The sequence below is a fragment of the Zea mays genome, chromosome 7, assembly GCF_902167145.1.
Source record: "Zea mays cultivar B73 chromosome 7, Zm-B73-REFERENCE-NAM-5.0, whole genome shotgun sequence".
In the NCBI taxonomy this organism is placed as follows: domain Eukaryota; kingdom Viridiplantae; phylum Streptophyta; class Magnoliopsida; order Poales; family Poaceae; genus Zea; species Zea mays.
Window position 1 is genome coordinate 132,287,573 of NC_050102.1, and position 10,777 is coordinate 132,298,349.

The window sequence follows — 10,777 nt, forward strand, 5'->3', positions numbered from 1 at the left end:
CTTATCAGCTCCCTCGTCCTCGCGTAACCGCCGCCCGAGCTGCGCGCACCCGCCTTCTCCGCGCCCACGTCGTGCGTGGAGCTCGCAACTGACCCGCCCCTGGCCACTTGAGCCCCGAACCCCACTCGCCCTCGCCCCCTCCCCCATTTGCGCTCTAGCGGACCCCTCTTCCACCTATCCCTCGCTGCGCGCACGCCAGAGCGCCGCCGCCACGAATCCCCGCCGTCCCGAGCTCGTTTCTCGGCCGCCGTTGGAGCTCCGCCGTGTCCGTTGCCACGGTGAGCTTCGCCCCGGTGTCCGCAACCCGGGACGCGCCCCAATTCCCTCTCCCCCTCCCTATTTCTCTCTGCCCGCGCTCACCCGCCGTTCCCCGTGCAGCCGCGGAGGTCCGCCATCGTCGCCCCGGGCCACCGTCGCACCATTGCCGCCGCCGAGGAGTCCCCGGAGCCCACCTTGAGGTAAAGAACCTCTCCCGCCCCTATCGACCTTTGTGTTGCTCTCTGTCGCGCTTAATTCCTCGCCGGAGTAGATGTATGCCGCCGTCGAGCCGCTCCGCCGTGAACCGCCCCCTCCGGTGCCTCTGCCCCGACCCAGACCCCACCGGACGATTCCCCGCGTCCTCCCCAACCTTCCCGGCCACTCAGGTCGCCCCAGAGACCCGCCAAACGCCCGCGCCCCTCGTCTCCGGCGAGTCCTCCGCCGCGGGGACGAGCGCCGCCGCCCCAGCTAGCCGTAGGAGAAGCCCAGGCCGGCCACCCGATCCCCACCGTCCGTCCCAGATCGGGCGGCCCCGTTTTAATTAGGCCAAGCCCAATCCTGGCCGTCCGCCGGAGATCCAGCGACCCAGGCCCGCTTCCCCCTCACCCCGTCTCCCTGCCGTTTGGGCCCCGCCTGTCAGCCCGCCCGCGCGCTCGCTCTGCCCGCCGGCCCCGCCTGTCAGCCCGCCCGCGCGCGCTCTGCCCGCCGGCCCCGCCTGTCAGCCTGCCCGCGCCCCGCGCTGCCCGCCCGGTCCCGCCTGTCAGCCGCCCAGGCCGCCGCGCGCTCGCGCGCCCGCCCGCAGGATCTAATCCTGTCCGTTCGCTTTAGATCTGACGGCCGTAGTAGCCCGATACCCCTTCGCGCGCGCGTTTTCTTAAAGAGACCCCCGGTTTTCTGGAATTTGAACCCGTCGTCCCTGGTTTCTCGCAGTTAGGTCCCTGGACCTTTTATTTAATTCAAAATAGGTATTTAGGGTATATTTTTAATCCCCAAACTTGTAAAATTCATAACTTTGTCATATGAACTCCAAATGAGGTGCTTCAAATTGCAAAATGCTCATGATGTTTTTGTCTATATATTTAAACAATGTTTCCCTGCTGTTTCCATGTACCAATTAATAGTTAATCACCAGGATAGGATTAAGGCTATTGGAACCCTATTTGAGATAATTAGAAATTGGTAGACTTTAATAAAAGTTGGATTACTTAAGTTTATGGACTTAAACACCTAAGTTTAGGAACTTAAAACCAGGTAATGATTTAATCCCACCACTGACTTAAACCTGATTAGTGGATAATGAATCACTTAGTATAGTCCTCTACCCTAGACCTAGGGAACACCAGAGTGCCTATCCCTTTTCTACTATGAACTTGTGATCTCTTTGCTGCATATGTTTGGTATGTTGCTTTGTTTGTTATTTTCCCAAGTGCATAGTGTGAATGATTACTTTACGTAGACAACGAGCAGTCTGTGTTTCCCGAGGAGGTTGCAGAGGAAGTCCCTGATCAGCAGTTTGGTGAAGGCAAGTGTCCTCTGTCCCATTATGTCCTATTCATTTATAACTTACTACCCCGCAATACTTACTTGAAACCTAAGGATTGACTAGCTTTACACTTTACTTTATCCTTGATGACCTTATGGGTTGTTATGGTTAGCACTCTGCTATTGCCTTAACTTAATCAATGAACATGATGTGACTATTTATGATACTGTTATCCTGATGATGTTGATGATCTTGTGATACTCTAGGGGGCTCAGGCTGTTTCCTGAGTACCTCTCCGTAAGGACTTGTTCGTTGAGAGACCACCCGGGATAACAGTGCAACCATGAGGGTGAAATGGGATGCCCTTAGCTGATTAATTAGATGAACTAGAGGTGTAGTTGCTTAGCCGTCGTGCCGTCAATGGGGTCCAGGCACAGTGCTTGCTCTGCCGAGGCTGAGTGCCGAGGTTCTTTCATTTTGCTCTTTGTTAGTCACTCTCCTGCGGGGAGGGGTACTGTGTTTATCAAACTGGAGAAACCTAACGGGCAGCTATGATCTCTAGGGAGTCTTTGTAAAAGCTACGTAGTGATGCCCTGCCGGACCACCTAGGTAGTGGTCAATGGGGATTAGCTCTCCCCGGGTAGAAAGGGAATCATGTCTCATGGGTAAAGTGTGCAACCTCTGCAGAGGGTAGTGAAACTGGTATATCAGCCGTGCTCACGGTTAAGAGCAGCCTTGGGATCCTCTTTGATTAGAGATGCAGATGGTTCGAGATACAAGGATTATGTTATGGTTTTGGTTCGACTATGATGATGTTGTTCCTCGATGAGGAAATGGTTTACGGGTTGGTTAATGCTAAAATCTGGCTTCTACTAATGATAAATACCTGACCAACTAAAAGCAACTGCTTGAGCCTAACCCCTCATAAAGCTAGTCCACTTCAGCCAAACGGGACATTTGCTGAGTACGTTGATGTGTACTCATCCTTGCTTTACCACAAAACACCAGGTTGTCCGCATTGTAATCACTGCTCAGGAGAAGGCGAAGCCGTGGAAGGAGACTTCCAGGAGTTCCAAGACTACGACGAATTCTAGGTGTGGGTTGGCGGCAACCCCCAGTCAGCTGCCTGTGAAGGCCTTATCTTTACTGCGTTTCGCTAGCACTTTGATTTACCTGTTAAGACAATGACTATGTGGATATCTATGACTCTGTGATGTAATAAGTTAATACTCTTTTATGTTATTATTCGAGCATTGTGCGATGATGTTCATTTATGTAATCGCTGTGTACGTGAGTTCTGATCCTGGCACGTACATAGTTCGCATTCGGTTTGCCTTCCAAAACCGGGTGTGACAGAAGTCCTCGATTACTGCTGCTTCCGCAACCTCGGGGATACAATTTCTCATGGTCTGAAATCTTTTGAGGTACGACCGAAGAGTCTCATCCCCTAGGTGCTTGATGGATTTGAGGTCCCATGGCTGCGCCGGTTTGTCGGAGAGAGATTGGAAATTGGCGATGAAGCGCCGACTGAAGTCGCTCTAGTCGTCGATGCAGTGTTGGGGTAGGTGTCGTAGCCATTGCAGCGCATCCTGCCCGAGGACGATGGGCAGGTATGCGGTCATCACATCTTCGGTTGTCCCAGCGGCTCGGGCGGCGGTGGTGTAGACAGCCAACCAGCCTCCCGGATCCTGCTTAGGCTCATACTTGTCGACGTTGGAGACTTTGAAGTTAGGGGGCCACTGAATGGCCCTGAGACGTGGAGTGAGTGCCGATACTCCACACGTGTCCTCCTGTCGACGATGGTGATGTCGGTCCCGGGGAGGGGAGTTGTCGACGCGGTGCCTCGACCATCCCCAGGCCGTGCCGCCTGTCGAAGCCGTTGCCGACTCAACTCTAGTGGCCTGACTTCGCGCAGGGATGCCATGGTCCCGATCATACTCCTCTCGGCGCCGAATCTCGTTCTCGTGTCATCGTTCCCGCGAAGCGTTGATGGAGCTCCGTGCGTCCCGCCGACTGTTGATGGCGTGTCGTAGATCACTCGGTGGATGGGCGAGAGGTAGAAGATGATTAGCTGCCCGAGTAAGCAGTCGTCGATAGCCCTCGGCGTCCGGAGTCCAGGGGAGGCCATCGGCTATCCGAGACAACACTCCTCCAACCTCACTCGGCGTGTTCATGGCTCGGGCGAAGTCGGGGTTCAGGTTCCATCCGAGAAGAGGGTTCTCTCGGTGTTGTCTTGCCTCCTGTTCGACCTGCTCTTGAGCTTGCCGATGATCATGTCGTTGGGAATTCCTTCTTTCCCTGAAGACCCGTTCTTCTGGGGTTTCTCCCATCTCCGAGATCTCATCTTGTGACATGGGCTGCGCTGGGTCCCGCTCTCCAGCTTCATGATATCGCCGAATATTTCGGCGTCGGTTCCTTCGTCAACGAGATTCCCGCTGAAGAGGTTCTTCTCCCGGCGCGGTTGGTTCATCGTTGGAGACAGGGGTAGATTCCATTCTTCCCCCAATAAAGAGGACGTCGGGGTAGAATGGAACCGTCATAGTGACAAGCTTCTTCCTGTTCTCCTTTGAGAGTGGAGATACCTGGAGAGCAGCTTGATGAGCCTTTACCTCGTTTGCTTCCCTTTTCCTTGTGATCCGTGTCCATTTTTCCATAGAAGAGGTGGACAGCGGAGTTCTCCAGGTAGACGGATCCTCTGCTCCCGGCTTGCAGGAGGTAGTCTTCGCTCGGAGTGCCTGAGGTTGCGCTTTTTCCTACTTTGCTTCGACTTTCCTGGAGATTGTTGAGGAAGGCTTTCTCTCCGGTGGATCCGTGATACGATGTAGAGTTCCTTCTTCGTCTGCCACGGATGAAATGGTTTCGAAGCATAATACGGATCCAGGGCGAAGGATGATCTTGTGCTGGAAAGTGATGGCCATTGAGCTAGCTTGGATCAGTGACACACCCCCTACCTGGCGCGCCAGCTGTCGGTGTTTTGGGTCCGACCGCGCACCCGGGGTTGCCCCTCGAGGTGCTTTTTGGAGTAGGACGGTGTTACCGACTGTAGCTCGATGGTTCGTGCCGGATGCACGAGAAACAATAGACAATCTTGTACAGGTTCGGGCCGCTTTGAGATGCGTAATACCCTATGTCCTGGTGTGGATCTTTTGTGTGGTGGGTTACAAGGGAGTTCTCTAGTATGGGAGATGCTAGAGAGTTGAGTAGATGGCTGAGGAGTGAGATGTTTTTGAGGGGATGCCCCCTAGGCCTTATATACTCGACCGTGGGGCGTTACATACGAATATGATAACAACGTGAGCCTAAGTAATAGTGAACCGACTAAGCCTATCTTCCTATAATTCTGCCGACTTATCGACATTCAGTTCCGATGCCTGAGGATGCAGCACGGGAAAGTCGGGTTACTGCTGTGGGTGTTGCTCGAATCTGTTGGGCCGTCTGAGCTCGAGTTGATCCGATCTTGTGTCGATCCACTTCGCCAAGCGTCCCTCCCCAGGCCCACGAAGGGATGGCCTTGCAAAACATTGGGCCCAGAGCCTTTCGCGAGGTCTTCTAACCTTCTAGTGGACCCGGGGGATATCTGTCCCCCACAGCTACCATCGCGTCGCCCCTAGGGAGATCGTCCTCTGTCGGGGCAGCACCCTCGTAGGATGCATGGCCAGTCCCTCTAATCTACTATGACCATTGTCGTCATCGCATCAAGTCAAAGTGGCAGCAGATCGGAAAACTGACCGTCGGCGCTGCTCGGATTGGCCCCCGTCGACCTGCACCAGCTGGATCCGGCCCCTCCACATGCCGTCGTTGTGATGGTTGTGTCCGGGTCGAATCCCCGCTTCCGGTCAGGTCGTGCGCTGCCATGGTGGCAGCTCTGACTCTCGCTGCCGATCGACCTCACCGGAGCCACGCGCCGGGCTTGCGCGCTCATGCTAGAGTCGTGTGCCCGCGCCAAGGATGTTGCAACCGCGCCAAGGCTGTGACCTTGCCTGGGCGCCCGCGCGATGCCGGGGCTAGGGCTGCCGCGCCCGCGCTGAGCCGCCGGTGTCACGCCCGCGAGCCGGTCTGGATGGTCGCACCGCTGGGCCGCGCCTCGGTACCCCGATGAATTCCCCATATCTGTTGGTGCTATGTCTTTTTTTTGTTTTCCCGGTCCGGGATTGGGTTGCGTCTCCATCGTCCACCGCCAGTCGACTCGCGCGCCCTCGACACCGGCTTCTTCATCTTCTTCGACGGTGCAACTGGCGTGGCATGTGGCGTAATCGGAACGCCTGCCTGTGTCGCGCCTCTTCGTCTACACATCCATCTATGCGACTTGTTGTCGACACCAACGATCCGGAGGCTCCACCATCGCCATCTCCGACTCGCACGTCGTCGCCCTGATCAACCGATCGAGGGCGAACCATCCTCCCGAGACGTTTTTCGTCCATCGCGTAATGCATGGCCAAGCAAGAGGGTTGTCGCTGTGTCGCCTCCTCGGGCAGCACCATCGCCATCTGTCATCAACCAATGTCGTTGCATCTACATCGCCGCAAATTAACTTCATCTGTGTGCGTCTCCCACACATGGTTTGAGCAAGTTGTTTGACACATGCGAGGTGTGCCGGCACACTCGTTGTTCTACGCTGCGAGTCCTCCTGCATGTTGCGTCAACACCTTGTGTTGGTGTTGCGCCTGTCATAGGTGTGTCAGTCACCGTTGTCGGTCTGCACCTCATTTGTCATCGAGTTCTTCGCCGACAAATACCGCCATGGCGCTCCACTGGCGACATTGAGGCTCGTTTCCCATGAGTCGTGGCTCTCGCTGCCGCGACTCCAGGAACCTCGATGTATCGCCACACCTACCTCTTTGCTTCGTCCAACACAACCTCATCGCTAGCATCATCGTCTCGTCCTCGACTACTTCGTCTACTCCGCTTTGACAAGCGTGCATTACGACGACACTCCCGTCGTGCTGCACCACAAATGTCGCGATGGCCTTCTCTACGACAACTTGATGCGTCGCCCCTGTCATCGACACCCTCATTTGCCTCGATGCATCACGCCTTCGTATATGGCTGCTTCTCAGCGCCACCGTCACCACGACGTCATCTGGCGCGCTGCGGGCCTTCCCGCGTGACGCACCAGCGCCCGCGACTTGTGCGGCTTGTCTTCTACGACGTCCTCGAGAACTCCCTCGACCACGACTATCCTACACACGACACTTCGACAACGGCTCCACGTCCTTGTCCTTGGCTACCTCAACATTGGCACAAAGGGCTACCCTCTTGCTTGTGCAACCTCATCGGCTTCCACCCCAGCCACAGCATATGCGTCGTGTCGACCATTACGACTGGGAGGGGATGTCAGCTTGACTGTTTCTTCTACAGTCTCATTATCTGCGCCGAATATGAATAGTTAAGAATTAATTGTATAGGATTACTTATCTATATGAGAGAGGTCTTATCTTCCAAACTATGTAAGTCGAAGAGGTTAAGCAATAAACAACCCACACATTATACTCGTTCTCTCATTCTCTCAGTAGAAAACCGAGACGAACGATTCTCTCAGTAGAAAACCGAGACGAACGCCCGCCAGGGCCTAGGAGCCGTCGTACGCGGCTGGGAGCGAGCGGGTGCTCGGGCACGAGACGGTACTCGTCGGAGACGACGATTCGACGATGGCGCGGGCACGCGCTGCGATCGAGGGAGGTGAGGTAGGCGTGGAAGACGAAGCTGACGGCGGTGTGGAGGCAGAAGCCGCCGCCGAAGTACACAAGGTTTGGAAGCTTCTTACTGCTTCCACCATTGTCATCGGTCTTCTTGGCGAGCGGCGGGAGGAAAGGGCGGACGGCAACATCTGGGGAGACGGCGCGGTCGTTGGAGGCGACGTCCATAGCAGATTAGCAGCGTCCGTGGCGGCCGGGACGCCGGGACGCGGTCGGACCCGAAGTAGCGCTCCACGCCGTCGCTCTTGTAGAGGCGGATGAACACTGCGCCATCTCGAAGATGACCTCATCGTCGCTGGCGCCGGAGCCCACCATGCATCGGGTGGGTCGGGGTGTGGCCTGGAGTTGGAAGGCCGAAGGGAAGGCGAGGGCCGACCGGCCGAGCAGGTTTGAAGTGCGGTCGCCGGGAGGCGTTGACAGATCAGCAGCCTGGTTGGGATTGGGCTGATGGGCTCCGCTAGAATGGCCCATGTGGCCCACATCCGTGAGTAGTTGGATTTGGACTCTCGGACAGGACGGTTCGAAAGGTCAGATCGGATCCCCATACTTGCTAATGCTAGGCCACGGCTGACGTCTGCGCCGCTTCCGCGTCGGCGGCGGACAGCTCGGAGCCGCTAGGTCTCCGCTCTCTGCCGCATTCCGTGGCATATCCTATAACAATTTCCCCAACGCCACATGGCCAACGCCGACGCTGGCGACGGCGACGAGGTCATCCTCGACGCTCCCGGCTTCATACGAGTGTACAGGAGCGGCCGCGTCGAGCGCTTTCTGCCGGTCGACTTCGCCCCGCCCTCCACTGACGCCGCCACCGGCGTCTCTTCAAAGGACGTCGCCATCCTCCCAGACGCCTGCCTATTGGTTCGCATTTACCTCCCATTGCCCCCCTCTTCCGGAAGTTACAGCGGCAAACTCCCCGTCCTGGTGTTCTTCCACGGCGGCGGGTTCTGCCTCGGTTCGGCGTTTGATGCGGCGGTGCACTCCCACGCCAACCGGTTAGCCGCGGCTGCCGGCGCAATCATCGTGTCGGACTGTCGGTGGAATACCGCCTCGCGCCAGAGCATCCGGTCCCCGCTCTCTACGGGGACGCGTGGACGGCGCTCCAGTGGGTGGCCGCGCACTCCGTGGGCCGGGGGCAGGAACCCTGGCTGACTGCCCACGCGGACCTCGGGCGCGTCCACGTCGGCGGAGAGAGCGCGGGCGCGAACATTGCCCACCACGCCGCGATGCGCGCTGGCAGAGAGGAGCTGGGCCACGGCGTGAAGCTCAGCTCGCTCGTGATGATCCATCCCTACTTCCTGGGAGGCGAGAGCTCCGAGACAGACGACATGGGCGTAGCGTTGCTCCGCGAGCTCGTCCGGCTGTGGCCGGTGGTGTGCCCGGGCACGAGCGGGTGCGATGACGACCCGTTGATCAATCCGATGGCAGAGGGTGCCCCCAATCTCGCTAGCTTGGGGTGCCGACGCGTACTGGTGTGCGTCGGGGGAAAGGACCCGATGAGAGGCAGAGGAAGGCTGTATTGTGAGAAGCTGAAGAGAAGTGGGTGGCGCGGGGAGGTGGATGACTGGGAGGCGGACGGCCAGGGACACGGTTTCCATCTCTCGTGCCCCATGAGCGCAGAGGCGGAGGCGCAAGTCCGGGTCATCGCTGAGTTTCTGACCTACGGATGACATATCTGTTTTCCCACTCCTTCACGCGGCCATGGTGCATTGTTCTCGAATCTGATATACATTTTTTGTTTCGAGTTTGGATTGAGGACATGCATGTTTATATTTTATATTTTTATCTACTATTTCATAAGCTTAATAAATGTTTGGCTATGGGTTCCAGATTCTCAATTTTCATCAGAAGAAGGGGTTACTGAGCTGTATTAGACTTACCTTTGGGTTAATATCTATTGGTGCAAGACCCAGATTGGCTATACCTTTGTAATCGAATTTGCTTTGCCTGGCTAAAGTTTATGACAAAATCGTCGCATTGCTCACATTCTCTTTAATACAGTCCTGGTGACCTTGTCGCATAACATGAGCAGTCATTTAGTATACATGAGTGATGAGTCGTGAGGCTTCTCATAATAGAGCAGTGTTCCTGCACAAATGGGAGAAAGGGCTGGTAGTCTCACATGCAAAGAGTCCAGGAGCAGCCACCTATGATGGATCATAACCCAACAGTTGTAAAAGAAATCAATATGGGGAGAATTTCTCTTGGACCAACTTATTTGATGATATCTCTTGCTTTGATATCCACCTTCAGGCATCCTAGGTGTGTTTTGTTTGTCCTACAAGGCATGCATTATGTCTTGGTCAATCTTTTACTTCCATTGCTGCATCATGGGGCTTTGAGAAATACTGCTTCCTTGACTTGTCCTTTTGCTTTCATTGACCAAACACACTTTCCTTTATCATCTTGCAAAAGGCATGCTGTTTGAGCAAGACATAAGTTATACACATAAATTTTATGATATGCGTGGACTGAAGGCTAAAAGGCTTTTTAAAGCTACCCCAACTTGCTTGGGATAAAAGGCTTTTGTTGTTGTTGTTGTTGCATGAACTGAAGGATCTTGGTAGAATTTACAGAGAAATGCTGTAGCGATTTGATCTGTTGCAATATCAATGATTGAGTTAGGGTTGACCATCTTGCATATGTTCGTTGGGGATCAGAAGTACAACACAATGGATGCTCTACTATCAGATATTTGTATCAGCACATCTGCTGCTCCAACCTATCTTCCTGCATACTCTACTTCAAGACAGAAGATTTCCATGGGAACACCAAGGAGTTCCATCCTATTGATGGAGGAGTAGCTGCCAATAATCTGGTGCAATATTTGTCAGTAATTATGCATCGCACTTCAATCATGACGCAAGGTTGATACATTATTTGCACTTCTATGTGTAAAATCTTGCAAAGTGTCAACATGGTATGTGATTCAGAAATTAAAATTATCACCAAACTTTTTAAAGAAATCTAATTTATCTTTCTGTTGTTTAGGCTTTAGTTGCCATTTGAGAAGTAACCAAGCAGATATTCAAGGAAAGCCCAGATTCTTCCCAATAAAACCTATGGATCATGACTGATTTTTGGTCATTTCACTAGGCAGGCTCAGCAAAGTTTGAAGCAAACTACAACGCACAAACAACTAAATCATGGAGAGTGTTGAGTTGGTTGCTTGGCAGTGGATCCACTCCCTTAGTATCTATTTTCACACAGGCAAGTGCAGATATGGTGGATATTCATATCTCTGCTAGTTTCAAAGCCTTGCATTCTGAGTAAAACGATCTGAGCATTCAGGTGCGTACAATGGATACATTCAGTTTGCAGAGCTAATAGATTTGCTTTATCT

At 54.3% G+C, this 10,777-nt stretch overlaps 1 pseudogene across 1 annotated transcript; it reads left to right on the forward strand.

Annotated features, from left to right (window-relative positions):
* Positions 1-7,967: 7,967 nt before the first annotated feature.
* LOC100282020 (tuliposide A-converting enzyme pseudogene) lies at positions 7,968-9,403 on the forward strand (annotated as a pseudogene). Its single transcript, NR_160434.1, has one exon. The product of NR_160434.1 is annotated as a tuliposide A-converting enzyme pseudogene (transcript).
* Positions 9,404-10,777: the final 1,374 nt, after the last annotated feature.